The sequence below is a fragment of the Chlorocebus sabaeus genome, chromosome 11, assembly GCF_047675955.1.
Source record: "Chlorocebus sabaeus isolate Y175 chromosome 11, mChlSab1.0.hap1, whole genome shotgun sequence".
NCBI classification, from domain to species: domain Eukaryota; kingdom Metazoa; phylum Chordata; class Mammalia; order Primates; family Cercopithecidae; genus Chlorocebus; species Chlorocebus sabaeus.
Genome location: NC_132914.1, coordinates 44,065,979 through 44,089,718, shown reverse-complemented (window position 1 = coordinate 44,089,718; position 23,740 = coordinate 44,065,979). Strand labels below are relative to the sequence as shown.

Genomic DNA, 23,740 nt, shown 5'->3' with positions numbered 1-23,740 from the left:
TGACTAATACTCATTTTTAAAAATACTTAAATATCAATTTTTATGTTGCATTTTTAAAAACCCCAAGAATGGAACTGAAAACCCAACCTTTTTAAAGTCTGTTTCAATTTTTAGAAGCCTTGACCAAGCCGCTCTCTCTTACTTGGTGGTTTCCATATATGGTGTAAATAACAAACTTAACTAGGTGTAAATAACAAACTTAACTAGGTGTAAATAACAAACTTAACTAGGTGTGGTGTCTCATGCCTGTAGTCCCAGCTAGTTGGGAGGTTGAGGTGGGAGGATCAATTGGGCCCGAGAGGTCAAGTCTGCAGTGAGCCGTGATCATGCCACTGCACTCCAACCTGGGCAACACAGTGAGACCCTGTCTGAAAAAAAAAAAAAAATTAAATTACATAAAATAAATAAATAACAATCTTTACCTGAATTGTAAAGATTAAATGTACTTGAAAGCATTTCTGGGTTATAAATTTTACAGAGAATTGTACATTCTTTAAATGCACCATGCATTACAATTATAAAATATTTATCTTACCTTGAGATCACTGGGGGGCAAAATGTCATTTTTGGTTTTTTCCAAGTACTTAGCATTGACCATGGAATTAGCATATGTAATCAGAATATTCATGGAAAATCTGCTTAAAAGAAAGAACTCCGAGCTGGGAATTGGAGGTCTGGGTTTTAGCCCCAGTTTTCTCATGGACACCTTCATATAGCTCTGGACAAGTCATTTAGACTTCTTGGCACCATTTCCTTTTCTGGAAAACACAGGGTGCATTAGCTGATCTCTTACCCTCTAATTCTACAATTCTAAACGTCATGCATATGTTTGCATGAATCCATGAGTCACTAAAACCTAATCAATTTCAGAAAATTATTTAATAAACAAAGTGTCTTATAAGCAATTTAAGAGATCTTGGAACTGACTTTCAAAACATTGCATAATTGTGTTCAGGCAAAGATTTCAAACCCAGAAGAACATCTTGGAATTGTTTCATCATTCTGCAGTGGAGAAAGGCTGGGAATTCACATATTCACACTCATTTAAACATCTCTCATTAATCTCTGAGGGCACTTAATAAAGATAAAAGGGTATTGCTTCTTTCAAAATGAAATGAAAATATAAGAACATGCTATATTTCTATAACATTCTCAGCATCTCACAATGCTGTAATAGCAATGTTACCTTTTTAAAATTTCTCTCACTTCTGATTTGATCAATGTAACAACTTTGTGAAAGAGGCTAGACCCAGGAATTATTGTACCCATATTACAAATAAATATCCTGGGGACGAAATAAAATAACTTGCTTCCCACTTGGAGCTGCTGGTCCTCACATTTGGATCTCCTAACTCAGATGACACCTGACCCAGCTGAGGAGTGACCTCTGCACTCCAGCTCATATGCACGTCGACCACGTGCCTGCCGCATCACTGTGAGCAAGATCAGTCCCTAATAAGCCCTGGCTCAGCTCCCTATCAGAAACAAAAAGTCCTCCTCCTACTTTCCACCCCAAGTCACTGTCTGGGAACCTCTACAGAACTGAAAGGGTGCAGCCCTTTTGAAGGACTTCCATGAACAAAAATGTTCCCAGATAAGAACAATAGACTTATTGATGGCCAGATCTGAACCTGCTTACCATGCTCTGTGTTTCTCCCTATAAATGCTTTTCCCATAATCCAGTGGCTGCTGTGGGAGAGTTGTCCAGAACACTTTCATCAGGGCTATTTTTTCATCCTATGATTTTGGTCATCATGCAGTTTATTTTTTAAAAAAGAGCAGCCAGGAGTAAATCATGTCCTAGAGAAAGAAAAAAAAAAAATCCTACAAGGTTAAAAACATTTTATATTCATGGGAATAATTAGGAAAATTCTAGAATTATACCTGTTAGCCAATTAAGGAGTGACCAACTTCAAATCACAAATACAGGTTCCTGAAAACAACATGTAATTTTATGTAACTGACTTCCGGCCTGGGGATAGAAACAAGACCATAATGCATTTGAAGGGCCTGCCCAGGGCTTGGTTGGTAACTGGAATCCAGCAGAGCTGGTGGGCTTGGAAGGAAAGGATTACACAGAGATTAGCTACACCAAAACATGCCTGTGTTTGCATGATATTTATGTTTCCGCCCTCATAATGGCTTCATTTCATTTATTCTCCAAACTGAATAGCAGAGACAACTACTCATTGTGGTACACATGGTTACATTGCTCCTTTTGTCAATTCCACGAGAAAATCATTGTCACTTTTCTCTGGCTATTGAAAACAAAATAAACATAGGTCTGAATCTTTGACTCATTTTTCACTTAGAATGGAAGATATTGGCTGTCAATATATCATTTCACTTAATTCAGATCCACAAATATTGAGAAACTTCTATGGATAAGCCATCATGATAAGTGCTTCAGGGACCTAAATCTGAGCAAGACACAACCCCAGTTCACAAAACACTCAATGAAGTGGGCGATTGCTGGGAAATACTGCGGGGAACTAGGGATCAGAAGGAAATTGTGGGGAACCAGAGGGGATAGCAAGTCTTCAAATTACTGTTTAGAATCAAAGGTCTAACAGAAGTAAACCTCATGATCAAATACAACATAGATGTAAGGTTAGGGACCACGTGAAATTTTCTTGCTCTATATTACTTAAAATAATTTTTTTAAGGTAAGAGAGAGAGGCACTTTGAAGTTTCCAAAATGGAATGGCTCTTAAGTGAAAGAGATAAGAATTGGTTTCATGAAGGAAGTGGCATTGAATAGAGCCTGGAAGGTTGAGTAGATGTTTAATAAACTGGTAATACAGCTATAGATACAGATATAAATTCACAATTTTAAATGGCACTTTTGTCTACATCATCTACTTTTGCATACAAAAAGATGAGGTTCCTCAGTGTCAGAAGCACCCCACAGGCAAACACAAGGACTAGGAATTATCAGACAGTCATAGGAACTAGTATATAATTTTCCATGCACACAACGAAACTTTAGTGAGTAACTACTATGGTCTAAGTGTGAAGTATAGGTGATACAAGGATTTTGAGGCACAGATGTCTGCCTTCAAGTGTAACACAGTCTGTAGGAAAGGCTGCCATATGTCGTTCATATATGTCAGATGGTATTAGGAGATAAAGGTGGGAGGCTATGCCAGCATCATGCTAAGAGGGTCCTTAAAAACAGGCTAAGGGTTAGTATTTAATTCAGTGACAATAGAGGATCATTAAAGATGTTAGGCTAAGGAGCAATATCATCTGGGTTGAGTATACAGTTCATTTACAGTAAAAATACAGAATTAGGCAGGGCGTGGTGGCTCACACCTGTAATCCCAGCACTTTGGGAGGCCAAGGCAGGTGGATCACGAGGTCAGGAGTTCAAGACCAGTCTGGCCAATATGGTGAAACCCCGTCTCTACTAAAAATACAAAAATTAGCCAGGCACGGTGGTGCATGCCTGTAGTCCCAGCTACTCGAGAGGCTGAGGCAGAAGAATTGCTTGAACCCAGGAGGCAGAGGTTGCAGTGAGCTGAGATCATGCCACTGCACTCCAGCCTGGGTGATAGAGTGAGACTCCATCTCAAAAAAAAAATATATATATATATACCCCCACACACACATATATATACATACATATATATATATAGAGAGAGAGAGAGAGAGAGAGAGAGAGAATTCATTCAGAGCAAGATGGAATAAGGAAAAAGACTAATTTAGAGACAACTGCAAAGTACCCAGGCAGGAGGTAAGAGGAAATATGGTAAGAAGTGAGAGTAAGTATGGTAGCACTCAAGGGAATTAATGAAAAAAAGAGGAGCTCAACTAAAATTAACAGTGCAGAACATTGACTTGTTTCAGAGGAAAGGAAAACATTTGATATGGGCCATGCTGAGTTTGAGATGCTATTGGTGTCTAGCCATCAGCTGGACATTCGGGTCTGAGGTACTCGGTCCTGGCAAGAAAGATACCTGTGGGCACTGTCCTCATGAGAGTGATGGTTAAGGCCACAGGATTGAACAAGATAGCTGAGGTAGCAAGTGTAGGTCTAGATGCAGGAAGAAGAAGACATTCCAGGGGACACGTACACGTATAGAGAAGTAGAAAGAGAAGCATGTAAAGAGAAAGGAGAACTGAGAAAAGAATGCCAGGGAAGCAGAGAGGGGGATGCTTAAATGAGAGAAGCAACAATCAAATGCTAAGGAGAAGCCAGAGAAGCATAGCCTGAGATGAGCACTTGGATCCAGTGCATAGGTCAACAGTTGCCTCTGAAAAAGACACGTCAATGGGGCTGAGAATAGAAAAGTCAGCACTCAAGAGAGTGAAAAATGAGTGAGTATACAGCAAGGAAGTGGACTTCAGGAAGTTTGACAGAGGATTATAGAATGAAGATGGAACTGATGAGGGAAGGGTTGTTGGGGAACGGTCAAGGGAATCAGGCTGGCAGTCAGAGGGGCTAATCTGACAAAGAAAAACGACACATACTCCTCAGAAGCAAATTAGTAGGAAGAAAGCATAGAAAGGGGCAGTGAAAATACAAAGATTCTCTCCCTAGACCTTGTCGTCCACACCTATGGGCACAATTACAACCTCTCCTGGAATGACTCACAAATGTCTGTCTATTGGCTGCCCTAACCCTCCTCATGAGCTCCTCAGCTATATATAAAACTGCCTATTAGAAAACACCTGGATATCTTCAAGGCATCTCAACTTGAACCCGCCCAAATCAAATTCATGACCTTTTCTTCCAAACAGTGTCATCCTGTACTGTTCCCTGCCCGATAAATGATATCATTATCCATCAAAACTGCCAAAGTCCAAAAGTTAGGACTTGCTTCTACACCTCTATTGTTCTCAACTCCACCCCCAACCAAAAGGCTTTTAACTTATCTCCTCAAATCTGCTTTTGCCCCCTTTTAAGGTCTGCACTGCAGCTAGAGTGACCTTTTCAAAACTCAACTCTGATCATGTTCACTCCTGCTTAGATCCCTGCAGTGACTTCCTCTTGGGAAGGGCCACAGTCTGACGTGACTGTTCAGGCCCTATGTGGCTTGGCTCTGCCCACATTCTCCCCCACCCACATGCCCTGGTTACTCTGTCTTCCCTGTGCTTCCTCACATAATTCCAGTTCTCTTCCACCACTGGGCTCTGCACATGCTCTTCCACCTGCCTGGTACTTCCTTCCTACCATCCTTTCCACCTGGTTAACTTCTATTTCAGGGAGAATAGGCAACAGTAGTATATTATGGTGATTAGGACTCCAGGCTTTGGAATCAAGCTGTTCCAAAACCCACTCCTCCACTCACCCACTGGCTGATCCTAAACAAGTTATATACTGTATCTAAGCCTAAGTTTCTCACCTATATGTTAACATGAGTCCGTACTTCACAGAGATTATTCATAGAAAGCACTAAAATCTGAGACTGGCACATAATGCCCAGTTTGTGAATGTCTACAATTTTTTGTTAATCTTTTTTCCAGCCATGGGTCAATCATCACTTCTTGGAGAAGCCTGTGCCCAGGTCACCATCCCTTCATCTGCACCCACAGTCTCCTTTGTTGTACCCAACACAGATTTAATTCTGCACTTATGTATAAGATTTTTAGGATATACCTGTCTTCTCCACCAGAAGGCTCATCGAGAGCAGGATTTGCCTACTTTGCTCATGCAGAGAGCCCAGCCTCTAACACAATACCTGACACAGAGTAGACACCCTACCAGTACTTCCTCAACAAACGAATGAATAAATGAGCAAACCACAGTAACCCAGCTGTGGTTAAAGTGGGAATCAGTATATCCAGCTTGTCCTGTAAGCAACAGCCCAGTATTTGGTCATTTGGCCATTGCATCTTTGCATTAGCAGTTTGTCATCTCATCTATGAATGCCAGTAAATCGTTATTAGCGATATTTATTTTTTGAAAACTAAGTGAGCCTCACCGCATGTTCTCACTCATAGGTGAGAGTTGAACAATGAGATAACTAGGACATAGGAAGGGAAACATCACACACCAGGGCCTGTTGTGTGGTGGGGGAGGGGGGAGGGATAGCATTAGGAGATAAACCTAATGTAAAAGACAAGTTAATGGGTGCAGTACACCAACATGGCACATGTATACATATGTAACAAACCTGCACATTGTGCACATGTACCCTAGAACCTAAAGTATAATAAAAATTAAAAAAAAAATTTAAAAACTAGGTGAGCCTGAGGTAAAATTCATATTTATGCAAGTCTCATTGGCCAAGGACATTTGATCTTCCCTGGTTGAGGCTGATGAAGATGATGACAGCAAGGATGATAATGTTGTAATTAACAAGGCTTATGAATATTAGCACATTAAACCCTAGAACACTTTGGTCTAGTAAATGGAACATACAGAACAGAAGCTCCTGAAGGTCATCTCACATGCCAAGTGAGAAATAGTGAGAGAGCCCTGTCACTTGCTCTCTTTGGTCCATCTTAATTTTCTGTGTTGTAGATACATACACACATGCCTCACCAGGTCCCTGTGCCTGGATGTGACCTTCCATGGTCTTCTGACTATTAACTGTGACATTTGAAATTCATGGGTCAGACCCCATAGTCTGCATCCCTGCTTCTCACTACGTGACCCTCTCTCCCCTTAGGTCTTTTCCAAAGAAGACCACCTAGTCCGCTCACACTTTATTTTAGGGAATGTTTTGGGAAATTCCTACACAGTTCTCAACAAATATTAGGAAAAGCAAATGAAAGATCTCTATAACTCTTTATACATTGCCTTTATAGCATGTAAACCCTTTGATTAACATATCCTGGCCGTGAGCAGTGGCTCACACCTGTAATCACAGCACTTTGAAAGGCTGAGGTGGGAGGATCACTTGAGCCAAGGAATTGTTTTGTTTTGTTTGTTTTGTTTTGTTTTGTTTTAATTATACTTTATGTTCTAGGGTACATGTGCACAACGTGCAGGTTTGTTACATAAGTATACATGTGCCAAGTTGGTGTGCTGCACCCATTAACTCGTCATTTACATTAGATATATCTCCTGATGCTTTCCCTCCCCCCTCCCCCCTCCCCCCACCACACAATAGGCCCCGGTGTGTGATGTTCCCCTTTCTGTGACCAAGTGTTGTCATTGTTCAATTCCCACCTATGAGAGAGAACATGCGGTGTTTGGTTTTCTGTTCTTATGACAGTTTGCTGAGAATGATGGTTTCCAGCTGCATCCATGTCCCTACAAAGGACATGAATTCATCCTTTTTCGTGGCTGCATAGTATTCCATGGTTTATATGTGCCACATTTTCTTAATCCAGTCTGTCACTGGTGGACATTTGGGTTGGTTCCAAGTCTTTGCTATTGTGAATAGTGCCGCAATAAACATACGTGTGCATGAGCCTTTATAGCAGCATGATTTATAATCCTTTGGGTATATACCCAGTAATGGGATGGCTGGGTCATATGGTACATCTAGTTCTAGATCCTTGAGGAATCGCCATACTGTTTTCCGTAATGGTTGAACTAGTTTACAATCCCACCAACAGTGTAAAAGTGTTCCTATTTCTCTACATCCTCTCCAGCACCTGTTGTTTCCTGACTTTTTAATGATTGCCATTCTAACTGGTGTGAGATGGTATCTCATTGTGGTTTTGATTTGCATTTCTCTGATGGCCAGTGATGATGAGTATTTTTCACGTGTCTGTTGGCTGCATAAATGTTTTCTTTCGAGAAGTGTCTGTTCATATCCTTTGCCCACTTTTTGATGGGGTTGTTTGTTTTTATCTTGTAAATTTGTTTGAGTTGTTTGTACATTCTGGATATTAGCCCTTTGTCAGATGAGTAGATTGCAAAAATTTTCTCCCATTCTGTAGGTTGCCTGTTCACTCTGATGGTAGTTTCTTTTGCTGTGCAGAAGCTCTTTAGTTTAATTAGATTCCATGTGTCTATTTTGGCTTTTGTTGCCATTGCTTTTGGTGTTTCAGACATGAAGTCCTTGCCCATGCCTATGTCCTGAACGGTATTGCCTGGGTTTTCTTGTATGGTTTTTATGGTTTTAGGTCTAACATTTTAGTCTCTAATCCATCTTGAATTAATTTTTGTATAAGGTGTAAGGAAGGGATCCAGTTTTAGCTTTCTACTTATGGCTAGCCAGTTTTCCCAGCACCATTTATTAAATAGGGAATCCTCTCCCCACTTTTTGTTTTTGTCAGGTTTGTCAAAGATCAGATGGTTATAGATGTGTGGTATTATTTCTGAGGAGCCCAGGAGTTTGAGACCAGCTTGAGCAGCATAGTGAGACCAATATCAATCAAGAAAAATGATGAGACAAGTCTCAATCATTTTAGGAGGTTTATTTGCCACAGTTAAGTATGTGTGCCCAGGAAACAGGTTTATGCCTTTCTGAAGATGATTTTGAGGTCTCCAAATTTAAAGGGGAAAGGGTGGGATATTGAGAAGTACACAATTTTCATGTAAGCGGGGTGGGTAGGGAAAAATAGTCGTTCATGCCTTTCTCCGGCTCAGTGAATCTGCATTTTTTTATGTAAGGTGATACAGACAAATGGGGCACAGGAAAAATGCAGGGAATCTGCATTTTACGTAAGATAACATAGACAAAATGGGGCAGGAGAACAATCAGATATGCCTTTGTGTGTGGTGGGCAGGCGGATGACCGCACCTGTAAGGATAAGCTATAAATTTACATTGCCATGGTGAAATTGTGACATTTTAACAGAAACATCTTAAAAGATCTTGAAGCTCACTAGGAATTTCCTTGTGGGTAAAATATGGCAGAGGTGTGTAGACTTTCATCTTGTAGCCATCTTATTTAGGAAGCAAAAAGGCAGAAGCAGGTTTGCATCATCCAGTTCTCAGCTTGGCTGTTCTCTTTGGCTTAAGGAGTTTAGGGTCCCAAGATTTAATTTCCTTTCACACCCCCATCTCTACAAAATAAAATTAAAATGTAGCCAGGCATGTACTAATAGTACTAGCACGCACTTGTAGTCCTAGCTATTCAGGAGGCTGAGGTGGGAGGATCCCTGGAGCCCAGGAATTCAAGGCTGCAGTGAGCCATGATCATGCCACCGCACTCCACCCTGGGTGACAGAGCATGACCCTGTCTCTTAAAAAAGAAAAAAAGAAAAAACCCTCCCTTTGTGTCTAATGACAAAACGGTCTTTCCCTTGGTGGAAGAGCTTAGGAGTTTGGGAAGACAGAATGCACAGTAGGTTCTGCATTGTCATTAGAATCTATGCTAACATTATCAATGGTCTTTCTTTTATTGAGTACCTAGTAAATGTAGAAAACCAAAGGCCTGAGATGCATTTACTTTACTTGCCATTAAATTAGGCAGTAGCTTCAGTGCCATAAGGGTAAAATCTAATGAGCTTTGTACTCTTTTTAGAACAGGTAAGGAGAATTGAGGTCTCAGCATTCACAGATGATGATATGGCCCTTTGGGTCCTAGGACTGTTTATCTTAGGAGCTCTGTTTGACCCCTGGCAGACTGTCGTCTTTAGCTAAAACAGTAAAGTGTGATTAACCACAATATGGTAATGTTGAGAACAGCAAGGAAAACCTTTCGTTTCCAGAACTTAGTGACCCTTTTTGAAGAAATCCATTATTGCCTAGTAATTTTATTACAAAAGCACATTGGGGTTTAAAAATGTGAAGTTGGTGTGGGAAAAAAAAAAAAGGCTTATGTAACATTAGATGCAAAAAATGATTATAAAGTTATGTCTATGCTAAGATTGTAACTATATGAAAATTAGATACGTATTGACAGTAACTGGAAGGAAACATTAAAACAGCTGATTTTAGAATGGCAAGATAAGAGACTTCCTTTTCTTTTCTTTTTTTCTTGCTTGATTTCTGTTGTTACAGTATTGTTTGTACAATACAAGATTGTCAACTAAACATGTATACTACGCTTAAAATTATAATTCACTTATACTACAGACATTAAAAAATTATACTCCACCTTAAAATTGAATGTAGAAAATATGGAACTTTTCTACCTTATCTTTTAAAACCATTATTTAAAAACTATTATTTATTCTGTGACATTAAAAAGAGAACAACTGCCTGGCGCGGTGGCTCAAGCCTGTAATCCCAGCACTTTGGGAGGCTGAGACTGGCGGATCACTGGGTCAGGAGATCGAGACTATCCTGGCTAACACGGTGAAACCCCGCCTCTGCTAAAAAATACAAAAAAACTAGCCGGGCGAGGTGGCGGGCGCCTATAGCCCCAGCTACTCAGGAGGCTGAGGCAGGAGAATGGCGTGAACCCGGGAGGTAGAGCTTGCAGTGAGCTGAGATCCGGCCACTGCACTCCAGCCTGGGCGACAGAGCGAGACTCCATCTCAAAAAAAAAAAAAAAAAAAAAAAAGAGAACAACTGCTAGCATAATTCTTAAAACTAGCAGGAAACAATTTATCTTCTTTGCCATCACAGCCTAAAAAGTTTTATTTCTTTAATGAGAAATGGTAGAACAAAATAACTTGTTATTAAATTTTCTTTCTCATTATCTAGTAGGCCAGAGAACATCTCTGAAAAAAAACCACCATACATTTGAGGAATCTTTACTGGGGCTAGACCAGAAAAGACTTCACCTTATATTTGCCTGGTGACTACTAGTGCTTAAAAACAGAGAATGCTGGCTGGTTTCTAACAACCAGAATTAAATCCCTAAATTATAGGTCTGCAAATTCAACTCAGAAAATAACCATACAGTTCCCCTGTTTCTTAGCCCTCTATTCAGTACTTAAACCCACAGGGACCTGTTGCCTATAAACAAAACTGAATATAGAATTAGGATAAATCTCACCCGGAATCGGCATTTCCCGCTGTCCAGAAATTTCTATTTATTTTTTTAAATCAAAGGACTCCTATCCATAAGATTTGGGTGCCTTTTCCTTCTGGTGTGTCATTAAAACTCAGGTCTTTCTTTGTATACCTTCCATGCAATTCAATCCAACAAAAATGTAACTAGTTGAGTGGCTTCCCAGAGCTGTTAGGTCAACAAGCTCTACCAGGAGGCAATGGAAACACCTATTGGCCCTTGAACACTGTGTCTCATCCATTGGTTAGCACAGTTCATGCTGGACATCTGAACAGTTCAATCAGGAGTTACTGGACTGCATGTTCCTAACCTTCCTCTTTGCGTGACTGGTTATATGTGGTGAGAGTTATCAGTGGCAAAAACAAGTAAGTCAAAGCTACAATATAAGCAAACTTCTGAGCAACAAATGAACTACCCAGTATTAGTAAATTGACTGCCATGCTAAAAAGAGTGAACTCCATTCTAAGAGCAATGGGGACCAATGGGGAATGACTTTGATCTAATAAAGTTCCCCAATTGGGTCAGTTGGAATTGGAATTGTTGAACTGACCCAAACTAAGGCAATGATGGTAGGAATAGAAATGGGATAGATAATAGAGTTTAAATGGATAAAATGATGCAACAAATTTGATTCAGATTAATGAAGAAAAGCATAGTATAAAGACAGTTAAGAAGACATTAGAGTTTCTAGCCTGGATTACTGAATCTGAGTGATGCCATTAATATAATTGAGGAACCAAGGGGAAAAATTGGTTTAGGGGAGACAATGAGTTTGATTTTGGATATAATAGGTTGAAAGTGTCTGAAGGGACATCCATGGGGAATGGCCCAGCAGACCATTAAGATATGCCAGGGCTAGAAAAGAACATTTAACAGTACAGACTTTGAAATTAAATTCTGGTTCTGCCACTTAGATTAAGTGGCCTTGTATGAGATATTTAAACTTCTGAACCTTCTATTTCTTTATCTAAAAAAATGAAGATAATTACGTTATAGAATTTTGTGAGCACTAAATAAGAAACATGTGTGGAAAGCACTTACAATGTCTGACACATAGTAAGTACTCAAAAAAAAGATCTCCCATTGAACCACTGCAATAATCTCTTTCTATTCTCACTGTTTCATACTTTGCCTCCTTCAGTCCACCTCTGCATGGCAATCGAAGAGATGTTGTCATAACAAAGATGAAATCTCTATCACTTCTTTGCTTAAAATCCTCTAAGGTATCCCTCTGAACCATGGTCTATAAGATATGGCATTTCTATTCCTTGGCCTTTGACCTTTTGCTATTAGCATCCTTTTGCTATTAGATCATATGACACCAACTCATGGAAGTTTTTTGGTGATTGTTTTTTCATCTATCCCAGGTACCATCTATCCTGTTACTCTGTTTTTATTTTATCTATAGAACATTACTATTTGAAATGAAAAATTTAAATGTTTACAGGCTGTTGTCTGTTCCCTCTGTTCAATAAGAATATCAGCTCCTTAACAGCTTATCTGTCTTATTTCCCACTCTATCCCCAGTACCTGGCATAGAGTAGTCTCTCCATAGTCATGAATGAATGAATGAATGAATGAATGAATGAATGAATGAAAATACATGGAAGAATTGTGGACCCTTAAATATAAAGTATGCATTCCAACTCCAGTAAGATGAAACAGTCTGACTCAGAAACATAAGCCCATGATGTTGAACTACTGTAATCTGGATGTCCCAATGAGGTAAGCCAATTAACCTCTCTGGCCCCCATTGTCCTTACTGTAAAAGAATGAACAATTGCCACTCCCTTGCCCAAGACGGATGCAGTGAAGAATAAGTGAGATGAAATCTGGCCTATGTCTGGATTTTTACAAGAGGAAGACATTCTATTTAACTGTTCAACCCATCATAAAGATGACTGGCACAGGCCAAAATGGCATAATCAAAATTCCTGAAGTCACATCAAATCATTAGACTATGATTCCCCAAAAGGTCCTGAAACAATAGTCTATCAGAATTTCCACTGAACTACAATGATAATGTAAATCCCAGGATCACAATTCACTGTGGTAGTTCCTGAAATATTATGAGAAACAAGGCCACTCCCCAGATGTATTAGTAATCACAAAGAGAATGCAAAATGCCTCCTGACAGAGCATGATCAACACCTCAATTTCCAGACTCCTGGATTCCCTCTCTCTGTGGACACCATCAATCACAGGAGCCCACTGCTGGAGCACTCGGTCAGCACCTACTAGGAGGCTTACTCTCAGAAAACCTTTTTGACATGCAACCAAACAAACTGAAGAAAATATCAAAGTCTTGAGCTCCATTTCAGGCCCAGGAAATGGAAGCTGGCCTTATAGGTGAACAGATAATGGTTCAGCTCAGGATGACTCTGACTTAAGCAATACCCTCTCTAGTTACCCACCTTCTGTGAAGGCTCTATGAGAACAAAGAGATCCAGAAAGCTCATCATACCTGGTATAGAAATTAAAAGAATTAGTATTTCACTTAGGTGGCCCCAAGTTATTTTAATTTTGTTGCTTAGGAGTTGCATAACTTTGGGCAAGTTATTCTAAACTTTCAGGGGCTTCAGATTTTAATTTGTAATGTGAGGATAATAGTGCCTGTCTTTAGTTGATTGTTTTAAGGATGAAAGAGATAGAATAAAACGTTAAGCATGATCAATGAACACCAACTATTCATATGAACCAATAGCTAATAATAATCAATTAATTAATCATTAATTAATCAATTAATTAATTAATCATTAATACCTGAATCCAAATTATTTCTCTTTAATTCATCCAGCAAATATGAATTGGGCATCTGCTTGATGCAAGGATTTGTGTTAGAAGCTGGTGACGCAAAAATGAACATGGTAAACTGATCCCTATCTTTGTGCAGTCAACATATTTGTAAATAGGTAATTATGGTGGCATAATAAGTGTTACCATGGGAAGAGTTCAGAGTGTACTGAGAGCATCCGGATGGGACATCAAACATGGCCCAGGGAGTCAGGAAGTCTTCTTGGAAGAAGTGATGCTTAAGCTATGGATCCAGGATGTCATCCAAAAGGTTGGGGACGATGCAGTAAAGAAAATCCTATGTAGAAGAAATGCTATTTGCAGATACCTGAAGAATAGAGAGCAAGGCACTCTCAAGTTGCAGAAAATAGGTTTGCGTATGGTAAAAAGGGGCTTTGTAAATTCTTGTTAAAAAAGTTTTCACTTTAATCTGAGAACCATCTGAAACATGGTTAGATTTAAGCCGAAGAGTGACTTGGTTGTATTTATGTTTTAGAACGGTAACTCTGGCTGCATTGTAAAAAAATAGACTAGGCAAAGAAACCACTATGAGTCTATGAATTAAAGAGATATCCTACAAGGATGTAGACCAGTGGACATATTCTACAGATATCTTGAAGGGACAATGACAATGACAGGACTTTGCAATTGATAGGAAGGTAGAAAGAGGGAGAGAATGGGGTGAAAAATGAACATCAGGTTAAATGGTAGTGCCACTCACTGAAATAGGAAGCACAGAAGAGGAACAACTTTTGAATGTTCAGTATAGGATAAGCTGAGTTTTAAATGCCCACAGAGCTCTCAGTTAGAATATTCAGCAATAAGGTGATTAATCAGGCCCAGTGATATGGTTCAGCTGCGTCCCCACCTAAACTCCATCTTGAATTACAGTTCCCCTAGTCCTCACGTGTCATGGAGGGACTCAGTGGGAGGTAATTGAATCATGGGGGCAGTTACCCCCATGCTGCTGTTCTCATGATAGTGAGTGAGTTGCGTGAGACCTGATGGTTTTATAAGGGGCTTTTCCCTCTTTGCTCAGCACTTTTTTTAAAAGACAGAGTCTCACTCTGTCACCCAGGCTGGAGAGTGCAGTGGCATGATGCTCACTGCAACCTCTGGCTTCCAGGTTCAAGTGATTCTCCTGCCTCAGTCACCCGAGTAGCTGGGATTACAGGTATCCACCAGCATGCCTGGCTAATTTTTGTATTTTTAGTAGAGACGGCGTTTCGCCAAGTTGGCCAGACTAGTCTCAAACTCCTGACCTCAGGTGATCCATCCACCTCAGCCTCCCAAAGTGCTGGGTTTACAGGTGTGAGCCACTGCACCCAGCCAGGAATTTCTTAATGAAAATTTGCTTGTGTATATGTGTCCCAGGTGGCATTATAAATTGTACTATTTATTGTATGTCACAGTTAAAAAAAAAAAAAAAAAAAGTACCTGTACCTGTAGTATAATATAGGCTCCAATGTCTTTGTTGAATGCATAAATGAAGTGATTTTATAAAATATATTTGATTTAATAAAATCTACTCCCAACTACAGCCTTGTGAGGTAAGAATTGCTGTGCTCATTTTAAAGATGAGAAAACTAAGACTATAAGGGATAAGTGACTTGTTCAGATAACAAAACATGTAAGAGTAGGAATTGAGAGTAAAATTCAAATGTGGCTGGCTCTAAATTCAAGGATCTTAACCACAGATGGGTTGTTCTTGAAGCACTGGACATGGGCTGGCTCACATAATGTCAGGAGAAATGAGAAGCTCGGAGGGAACCCCGAAGAAGCCCGGTGTTGGAAGATGGGCAAAGGAGGAAGAGTCTCAGAGACATCAGAGGAGCAGCCAGAGAGGAGTCTTGGGAAGGAAGAGGAGCACACCAGGAAGGAGGGAGAGGTCCCAGTTGTGAAACGGCCCAAACTTCAAGAATATTAAGACTGAGCATTTGTTAAAGATGTTGGCAAGAATCATTTCAGTGAACTTATAGAATGCTGAAGAGTGAGAGTAAAGGAGAGGTAAATATGGACAACTCTCAGGAAGTCTGGCTATGAATCAAAGAGAAGAAGACACAGTCAAGGCAGGGTTTCTGCATATTTATTTACTTGTAAGACAGAACATTCTGAGGGTGACTATATATTGATGTAAAGGTTGATATACTGAGAGAGGATAGTTAAAGGAGCAGGGTTCTTGAGAAAATGAGAGGTGACAAAATCCAGGTAAGAGGTGGGGTGATTGGCCTTGGATAAAGGAAGGAATGCTCTCTTGTTTAATGAGAGGGAAAGGGAGAAAAGGTAAATGCACAGAGACAAACTGCAAGGCTCTATTGCAAGATGTTGCCGGAGCTCCTCTCTGATGGCCTCTTTTTTCTCTAAGCCACAGAACGAGAGCTTGTGCTGTGAATGAAGAGAAGGCAGGGAATGTGTGGAATTGCCCCCATTTAAAAAAAAAAAAAAACAAGGTTGTATTTTCATTTGAATGAGCATAAACCCTCAGAAGCCTGTTCCTAGTTTTCCAAAAATCAGAAAGCCAAAACTTCTCTCCATCACAGGGCACTGTAGGAATGGAAATACAAAATGTTGATAGACATGTACTCCAGTCAGTTGAGAACAGAGGAGAGGGCAGACCAGGAAAGCCGGATTATGAGGCAGCACAGAGGGTCCAGTTGAAGGTGGAGCCCATGAACTTTTAGTGACACCAGTCAGCGAATGTCCTGGAAATGACTGGAAAATATCTTACTCTAATTGAGCTGTTTAACACATCAGGACTTCAGTAATAAGAATCTTACTTCATCCCTCCTGTGAACACTTAAAGCTGAAAGAAACAAACATCCAGCACAGACGAAAAGAAAAATATAAAAACATAGCCATTTTATGGGACTTATTGGACCCTCAAGTGTACAAAATCTAAAGCAAAGTTGTAGCCTTTTGGCACCACCCTCATTTGAGCCTTATGCATTTGTTGGAAGTTCCCAATCTTGTATTTATAGTGCATGAGATTATGTTAGTATTACTTGATTTATTTGAAGTTAGATAAACATAAGCCCTCAAAAACCTGTTTGGAGTTGTCCTAAATCAAATTTTTAAATGCCCTCTATCACTGTGTAGTGAGGTAACAAGGATACAAAATATTGAAGTTAATTTCATTCCCAATGGTAAAAGCAAGTTCTTATTTTTCTTTATCTGAAATGCTTGACTGCTCCATTTATACCACCATGCTCATAGCCACTCACCCCCACTCTGTTCCAATGAGTCAATATTCTCCTCTTCCCATAAGGCTCCTAACATCTCTGCAGAGCCTCCCAGTGCCTTTATTGCAGACACACTGGCAATGGAATGTGCCTTCCAGAATCCAGTGTAGCTCTACAAGGCAGGGTTACATCTGCTCTCCAGTCACACCCTGCCTAACCCAGGGCTGACCTAAATATAGAGCTCAGTAGACATGCTGAAGGCCCTCACAACCATCTGGTGGGAAATGTTGGATCCCTACCTCACTCCACATACCCCCAACATTCCAGATACACCAATGTCAGAGACATGTGAGCCAGAGCAACTCCATCTTGAATAGGAGCTGGGTAAAATAAGACTGAAACCTACTGGGCTGCATTCAAGTTAAGGCTTTCTAAGTCATAGGATGAGCTAAGAGGTCAGCACAAGATACAGATCATAAAGATCTTGCTGATAAAGCAGGTTGCAATAAAGAAGCTGGCCAAAACTCATCAAAACCAAGATGGCCATAAGAGTGACCTCTGGTCATCCTCACTGCTTACACTCCCACCAGTGCCTTGAGAGTTCACAAATGCCATGCCAATGTCAGAAAGTTACCCTATATGTCTAAAGGGAAGACATGAATAACCCACCCATTGTTTAGCATATCATCAAGAAATAACAAAAAAAAATGGACAACCGGCACCCTCAGGGCTGCTCTGTCTATGGAGTAGCCATTCTTTTATTCCTTTACTTTCTTAATAAACTTGCTTTTGCTTTGCACTGTGGACTCGTCCCGAATTATTTTTTGGGTGAGATTCAAGAACCCTCTCTTGGAGTCTGGATCGGGACCCCTTTCCTGTAACACCAAGATTTAAAATGGAAAAATAAAGCTATAAGAGTTCCAGGAGGGGAAATAATTGAAGAATTTTTTCATAACCTCAAAAAAGTGGAAAAGGCCTTTCTAAATTTTTCCATAAAATTCAGAAGCTATAATATCAAATATTAAATGCATTTGACTACATAAAAAATAAAAGTTTCTGTATACCTCAAAACACCATAGGTAAGATCAAAAGAAATTGTACTTTACATGACAAACCAAGGACTAATTTATTCCCCGAATAAAGAGCTACTATAAATCAATAAAAAAAAAATTAAAGGCAAAGGATTGGAATAGTCCACAGAAAAGGAAAAAACAAATGACTTAGATTATAAATAGGTACTCTACTATTCATAATAAAAAAGATGTAAATTTAAGCAGATCAAAATATTTAACACATTGTGTTGGCAAGTATTTATAGAAAAAGGCACATTCTTGCTTTGCTGGTGGGAATATGAATTGTCATAACCTTTTGCAATTTGACAATAATTACTAAAATTTAAAGTACACATATTGTTAGAACCAGAAATTGACTTCTGGGTATTTATCACATAAATATATTCCCACAGATGAAAATGCATCTTTGTAATGGCAAAAGATTGAAAATAACCTAAATGTCCCATGGTGGAAGATTAAGACAATATTAATAAATATTGAGATGGGAAGATCTCTAAGATATGGTTAAGGGGAAAATAGTGTGGTTCAGAACAGTGTATAGAGAATGCAATCACCTGTACTAAAAAATATATGCACATATCCTTATATATGCATATGATTGTAAATATTCAACATACCCCTATAAGTATATATGAGAAACCATTAACAGTGATTGGGAAAGGAATAAGATGGCTGGAAAATAAAAGAAAGAAGGATATTTGTATTCAACATATTGCATGTGCACATTGTGAATTTTTTAACAGATGCTAACAAGTTAAAAATATCAATATCCAGCAAACTAAATGAAGATACCGCCAACTCACATACACATAAAGCTCAATTAACACTGTAAAACTGTGGGAAGGCTGATCAATGATCAGGTGAAATCACCTCCAAAAGTTTTTCTCTAAATATGAATTCTGGGCTGGGCACGGTGGCTCACATCTGTAATCTCAGCCCTTTGAAAGGTCAAGGCAGGCAGGTCCCCTGAGGTCAGGAGTTCAAGACAAGCCTGACCAACATGGTGAAGCCCTGTCTCTACTAAAAACACAAAACTTAGCTCAGCGTGGTGCCTCATGCCTATAGTCCCAGCTACTCAGAAGTTTGAGGCAGGAAGATCGCTGGAACCCAGGAGGTGGAGGTTGTAGTGAGCCAACCTCCACCAAGCCATCGCACTCAAGCCTGGGCGACAGAGCCAGACTCCGTCTCAAAAAAGAAAAAGTAAATAAATGTGAATTATGGATGAACGCTTAACATTCTTGTGGGCACAGAAAGCACACATGCAGTGGCAACAGCACCATTGCTCCCGCGGAGAGGAACGGAACAATTCAAGTCACTGATGTATGAACCTAGGAGGTCCTTTGCAGGCTATGATTATGTGATTCTGGCTTATTTTCCATCTTAATTAACTGCTATTTTTAAAAATAGTTTGTAATGATATCATTAGAAAAATTAAAATAAAGAAAAAAGTCCCTAAATGGTCCTGACTCAAACTTGAGAAGTATTTCCTCTGGCCTCACTCAAGAAGAGAGAAAGCCGAAATGTCCTCAGATAAGTTTGAGTCTGATTAAAAGCTTGCTCCTAAAACCATATTTAGGCCCTTGGTGGACTGTTTGTCATCAAAGAAATCTGGCACATCATGCAGAAGAGAAGGATTAATGTGACTACCAAGTAAACCTAACAGTGAAATCCAGCCATCATTACTCAAGTTGATGAATGGTTTGGAGTGCTGGTCCACTATTGTAAAACACAGTTGACTGTTTATAAGACAGAGCAATTTCTTTTCTTACATTTTCTCCTCCAGCATTTCTGAGCAATTACATTAGGAAGTGGCTGTTTACCCTGGCAGCTGGGCTTCATATCTCCACCAGTGGAGAGGCAATTCCCCTGGCTACAAATACCCATAGAGCTGACTCATTACATAAAAAGGAAGTTCTGTTTGGTAAGAGAGTTTAAAGAACACACTTTAGAACATGAATTAAACACTAGTGTTAATCATTGCCAGAAAGGACGAATAGGCTACAAGCGAGTTGGTGAACTTAAACCTAAACTTATTTTGATAAAATTTGGTACCTTGAACTCTAGATCTTTTGTGAAAACTGAGGCTGTAGGCCCAGCACTAACGAGAGTGTCAGGAACTTTCTATTTCCAATATAATTCTAATAAATGTTTTAATATCTTAATGTGGTAAGTATGACACTTCTCTTCGCTTCCTCATCTAAAGCAATAAACCTGGCCTCCTTAACTATATTAGGGGTGATGATGAAATTCAGTTAACTATGCCTAACACCCTATAATCCCTGGTGTGGATAGTTCGAAAAATAAATATCTTTTTCTTAATTGTAAGCAAAAATGAGAAAGTAGAAAATATCTATTAATAGTTTCATCTATCACAAAAATTTATAGCCATAAAAGACATCTATGGGGAGTGTATTTTCAGGGCAACTTGAATCTATGCTCCTTGATGCAATATTTATCTATATGTCTAGCAGCTATACTCACAAATACATATGTAGTAATTTTTTCCCAATTTGCTTGTACATTTCCTTTCTTTTCTATCAAAAGACAGAAAAAAAAAATTATCTCTGGACACTTCCCAAAGTGGATGCATTTTTTTTCCTGTCTGGGCACACAGCCAATAGAGATTAAACTAGGAAGGGAATTGATATGACCGTGGGTGAGTATATTAAACCTTCTGGATGCCAGTTTTATTCTTTGTAAAATAAAAACTGGACTAATAAGTGGTTTTCAAACCTCACTATATTTTAGGGTTACCTAGGAAAGCAGGTCTTGGCCATCAGGTTAGGATCTGTGTATTGGTATTTATTTTAACAAACTCCCAAGAGATTCTGATGTACGCTAAAGTTAGAAAATTTCGAAATCCAAGTATTCCTAAAGTCATTTCTGGCTCTAACAATCTTTTATAAAACATACCTTCTTTGCATATATAGAAAAAATTTTTAAGTGTAAAACTGCAATTATATACATACTTTGGGGCCATTTTTTCTCTTTTCTATTTTTGTGTGGCTTGCCTTCCTGCTGATCCTCCCATGGGCCGCACGGTAACAATCTATCAATGATCTTTATAAAGCAGGCACGGGCCTTCCTGGTCCCTTATTCTAGATTTGGGATGCTGAATCCCAAACTTCAAATGTATTTTTTAATCTAACTGAAAGTATCAATTATGTGCAAATCCTCTGTTTCCTCTCATTCTGTCTCCCTTGCCACCATCCAGATAACTTTGTTCCAACTGATTCTGCCCAATCACGATTGTCTGCCTCTGTGCCTCCAGGGTGAGCTCAATGCTTGGCGGGCACTTAGGAATTGTTTGTTGACTGACTAACTGGCTTTGGAAAGGGAGAAACTCAGTCTTTGCTGCTGATTGCTTGGTGACTCTTAGTGAGAGGTTGTCTTTACTAGGAGTAAGAATATCAGAGATTCATGGAAGCAACGAAGCAGTCGAAAGCCAGAACCCAAGTCTCCCATGAGTCCACTGAACTCTCTCAATTCACAGGCAAATGAGACTCTGAAGTTGTACCTCACATATATAAAAATAAAAGGAAGAAATAATGGCTTCCTTCAAAATAGGTAAATAGAGACCTACCAAAGATCACACACCAGTCCAAATAAATACCATGTGGAATTTCATAAAAGTTCTTATGCTTAGTCTATTTGATTATATTTGTTAAATTTTCACAGAAACTGGATCAAGTAGAGAAACTGAATGTATTGTATGGTGTTCTATTTGAATAGTAACAAGAATAATACAGCTAATTTGTAATTTGGAACAGGCAAAAAATTAGTAAGTTTTTGCTGATGGGTGGAAATCTTTGTGAGACTGAAATTTGATTCATTTGCTTATGGAACCAAAACACTGGGGAAAAATGTTCCCAATGAAACACTATGGATGAGAAGCTGCGATATGATTTACCACCTTACAATGCATTAGCGGTTCCCTGCATGTTTTACTTTATGTTCATCCAAAACACACAGATTAATAACCAGGCACAAGAGTGTATATAACATCACAGTGCCCATCTCTGAGGTGCCAGGAAGAATCGTGCCAAAACCATCCGGAAAATGGATTGTGCTGCCTCCGGCAACACAAAACAGTATGTAATAACCCTCCTAGTCAGTTTACCCTTCTGTTGCCATTAATGTAGATTACAAACTTAACTAAGAATTCAGCAAAAGATCCAAAGGTGAACAGAGCATGGCTGACTACCCACCCTCAAATCTATAAAAAAATTAATACAGAGCATACACATCAACCTGTTCTTAAGAACACTCCCAGAGCTGTCACAAGTGCTAGATAGTTCTCCACAGAGAAGACCTTGGTCTTCAGGATGTCAGGCAAACCTCCTGACTCAAGCACTGAAATAAACACAAATCACCATTATGAAGTCAAATCTATAAACAAGCTGGGAACACAACCCCAAATCCCTCAGATCCACACCTATACACTCAGTGACTCATGTCTATGAGCCATGGGGACCATGTCCAGGGTTGGGGTCAGAAGAATCAGGGGAAATGCAACAGCAAGGGGACTCTTCCACAGCCTTTTCTGAGGGTTCTTCAGTCCTTGGCGACTCTGCATTCCATTTAGGATGCCTGTGAGGAATACAAGAGGAGCTTCAAATAAGCACTGGATATATGAGCCTGGTGCTCACAGAAGTCAGAGGGGGATGGACATGTGGGAGTTTTTAGCATGTGGGTAACCATAGCAGAGCCTTGCAAATTAATAAGGGCCCCTTTAGATCAAAAAATATTTCCATTATAATTTTGGCCAGCCTTCCCAAAATAGACTTTCTGCATTATTACAGTATTTTAATTTTGAAATTTTTATAAGATTTACTCTGTTGCAAATTAACTGTTAAAACTTACACAAGTCATTTAATTAAATTATTAGGTTCTTGGTTTCTTCAGCTGACAAGCTGAGATAAATAATAATTATAAACTCTAACTTCAAACATTAATCTGAGGATCGAATGAGAAGACAGATAGAAAAGCACTTAGAAGATTTAAAACATTATCCAAATGAGACATTTTATTTCTGTTAGGGTTTTTTAATTTTTTTTAATTTTGAAATTTGTCATAAGATTTACTTTGTCAATTCCTCCTAACAGTGTCGATTTCTCCTAAGCTTGCCTTTCAGTCTTGGTGTTTGTCCTTTGAGATCAGTCCTCTACTTCCGCCTTTCACGCCCTGTCTGGTCCACATCTGTATGAACTACACTCAGCTGTTACTTTCCTACCCAATCTGCTCCTAGAGGAAAGTCAGGGTTCACAGAGGCTCCCTCCAAATGCACAGCCATCAAGCAGAGACAATATTTGTCAGCTTGGGCTGCCATAACAAAATATAGACTGGGTGGCTTAACCAACAGAAATTTATTTCTCACCATTCTGGAGGCTGAAAGTCTGAGATGAGGAAGCCAGTATGGTTGGTTTCTGATGATGCCTCTCTTCCTGGCTTGTGGGCAGCTGCCTTTATAATGCGTGCTCACATGACCTTTGTGTAAGAGAAAGCGAGAGAGAGCTCAAGCACTCATATCTGGGCCCCACCTTTACAACCTCATTTAACCTTAATCATTACTTTATAGGCTCTATCTCCAAATTCAGTTTCATTGTGGGTTAGGGGTTCAACATATGAATTTTAGAGAGACACAATTCAGCCCATAGCAGACAATGCAGACAATGAGAATACTCTAAAGCTAGTCCCGGAAACAAAAGTAACCTGAGGAGATTTTATTTAATCCAGTATTCATTTGCTCTTACCTTCCACTCTTTCTTTCACCTGCAGGGTCTTTCTCATGAAAGTGGGAGGAGGGTATGCAGTATTCTCTTCGCAAAATGCGGTCGCATTTTAGAAATAGAATTACTTGCAAATGCAGAGAAAAGCAATGGAAATG

At 39.4% G+C, this 23,740-nt stretch overlaps 1 long non-coding RNA gene across 1 annotated transcript; it reads right to left on the bottom strand.

Moving 5' to 3' along the window:
• Positions 1-274: 274 nt before the first annotated feature.
• LOC140712756 (uncharacterized) lies at positions 275-23,282 on the bottom strand. The gene is made up of 3 exons (XR_012094484.1): positions 23,231-23,282; positions 1,640-1,800; positions 275-368 (listed from the first exon to the last, which is right to left on the bottom strand). It is a non-coding gene; the product is annotated as an uncharacterized lncRNA (long non-coding RNA).
• Between the last annotated feature and the right edge of the window lie 458 nt (positions 23,283-23,740).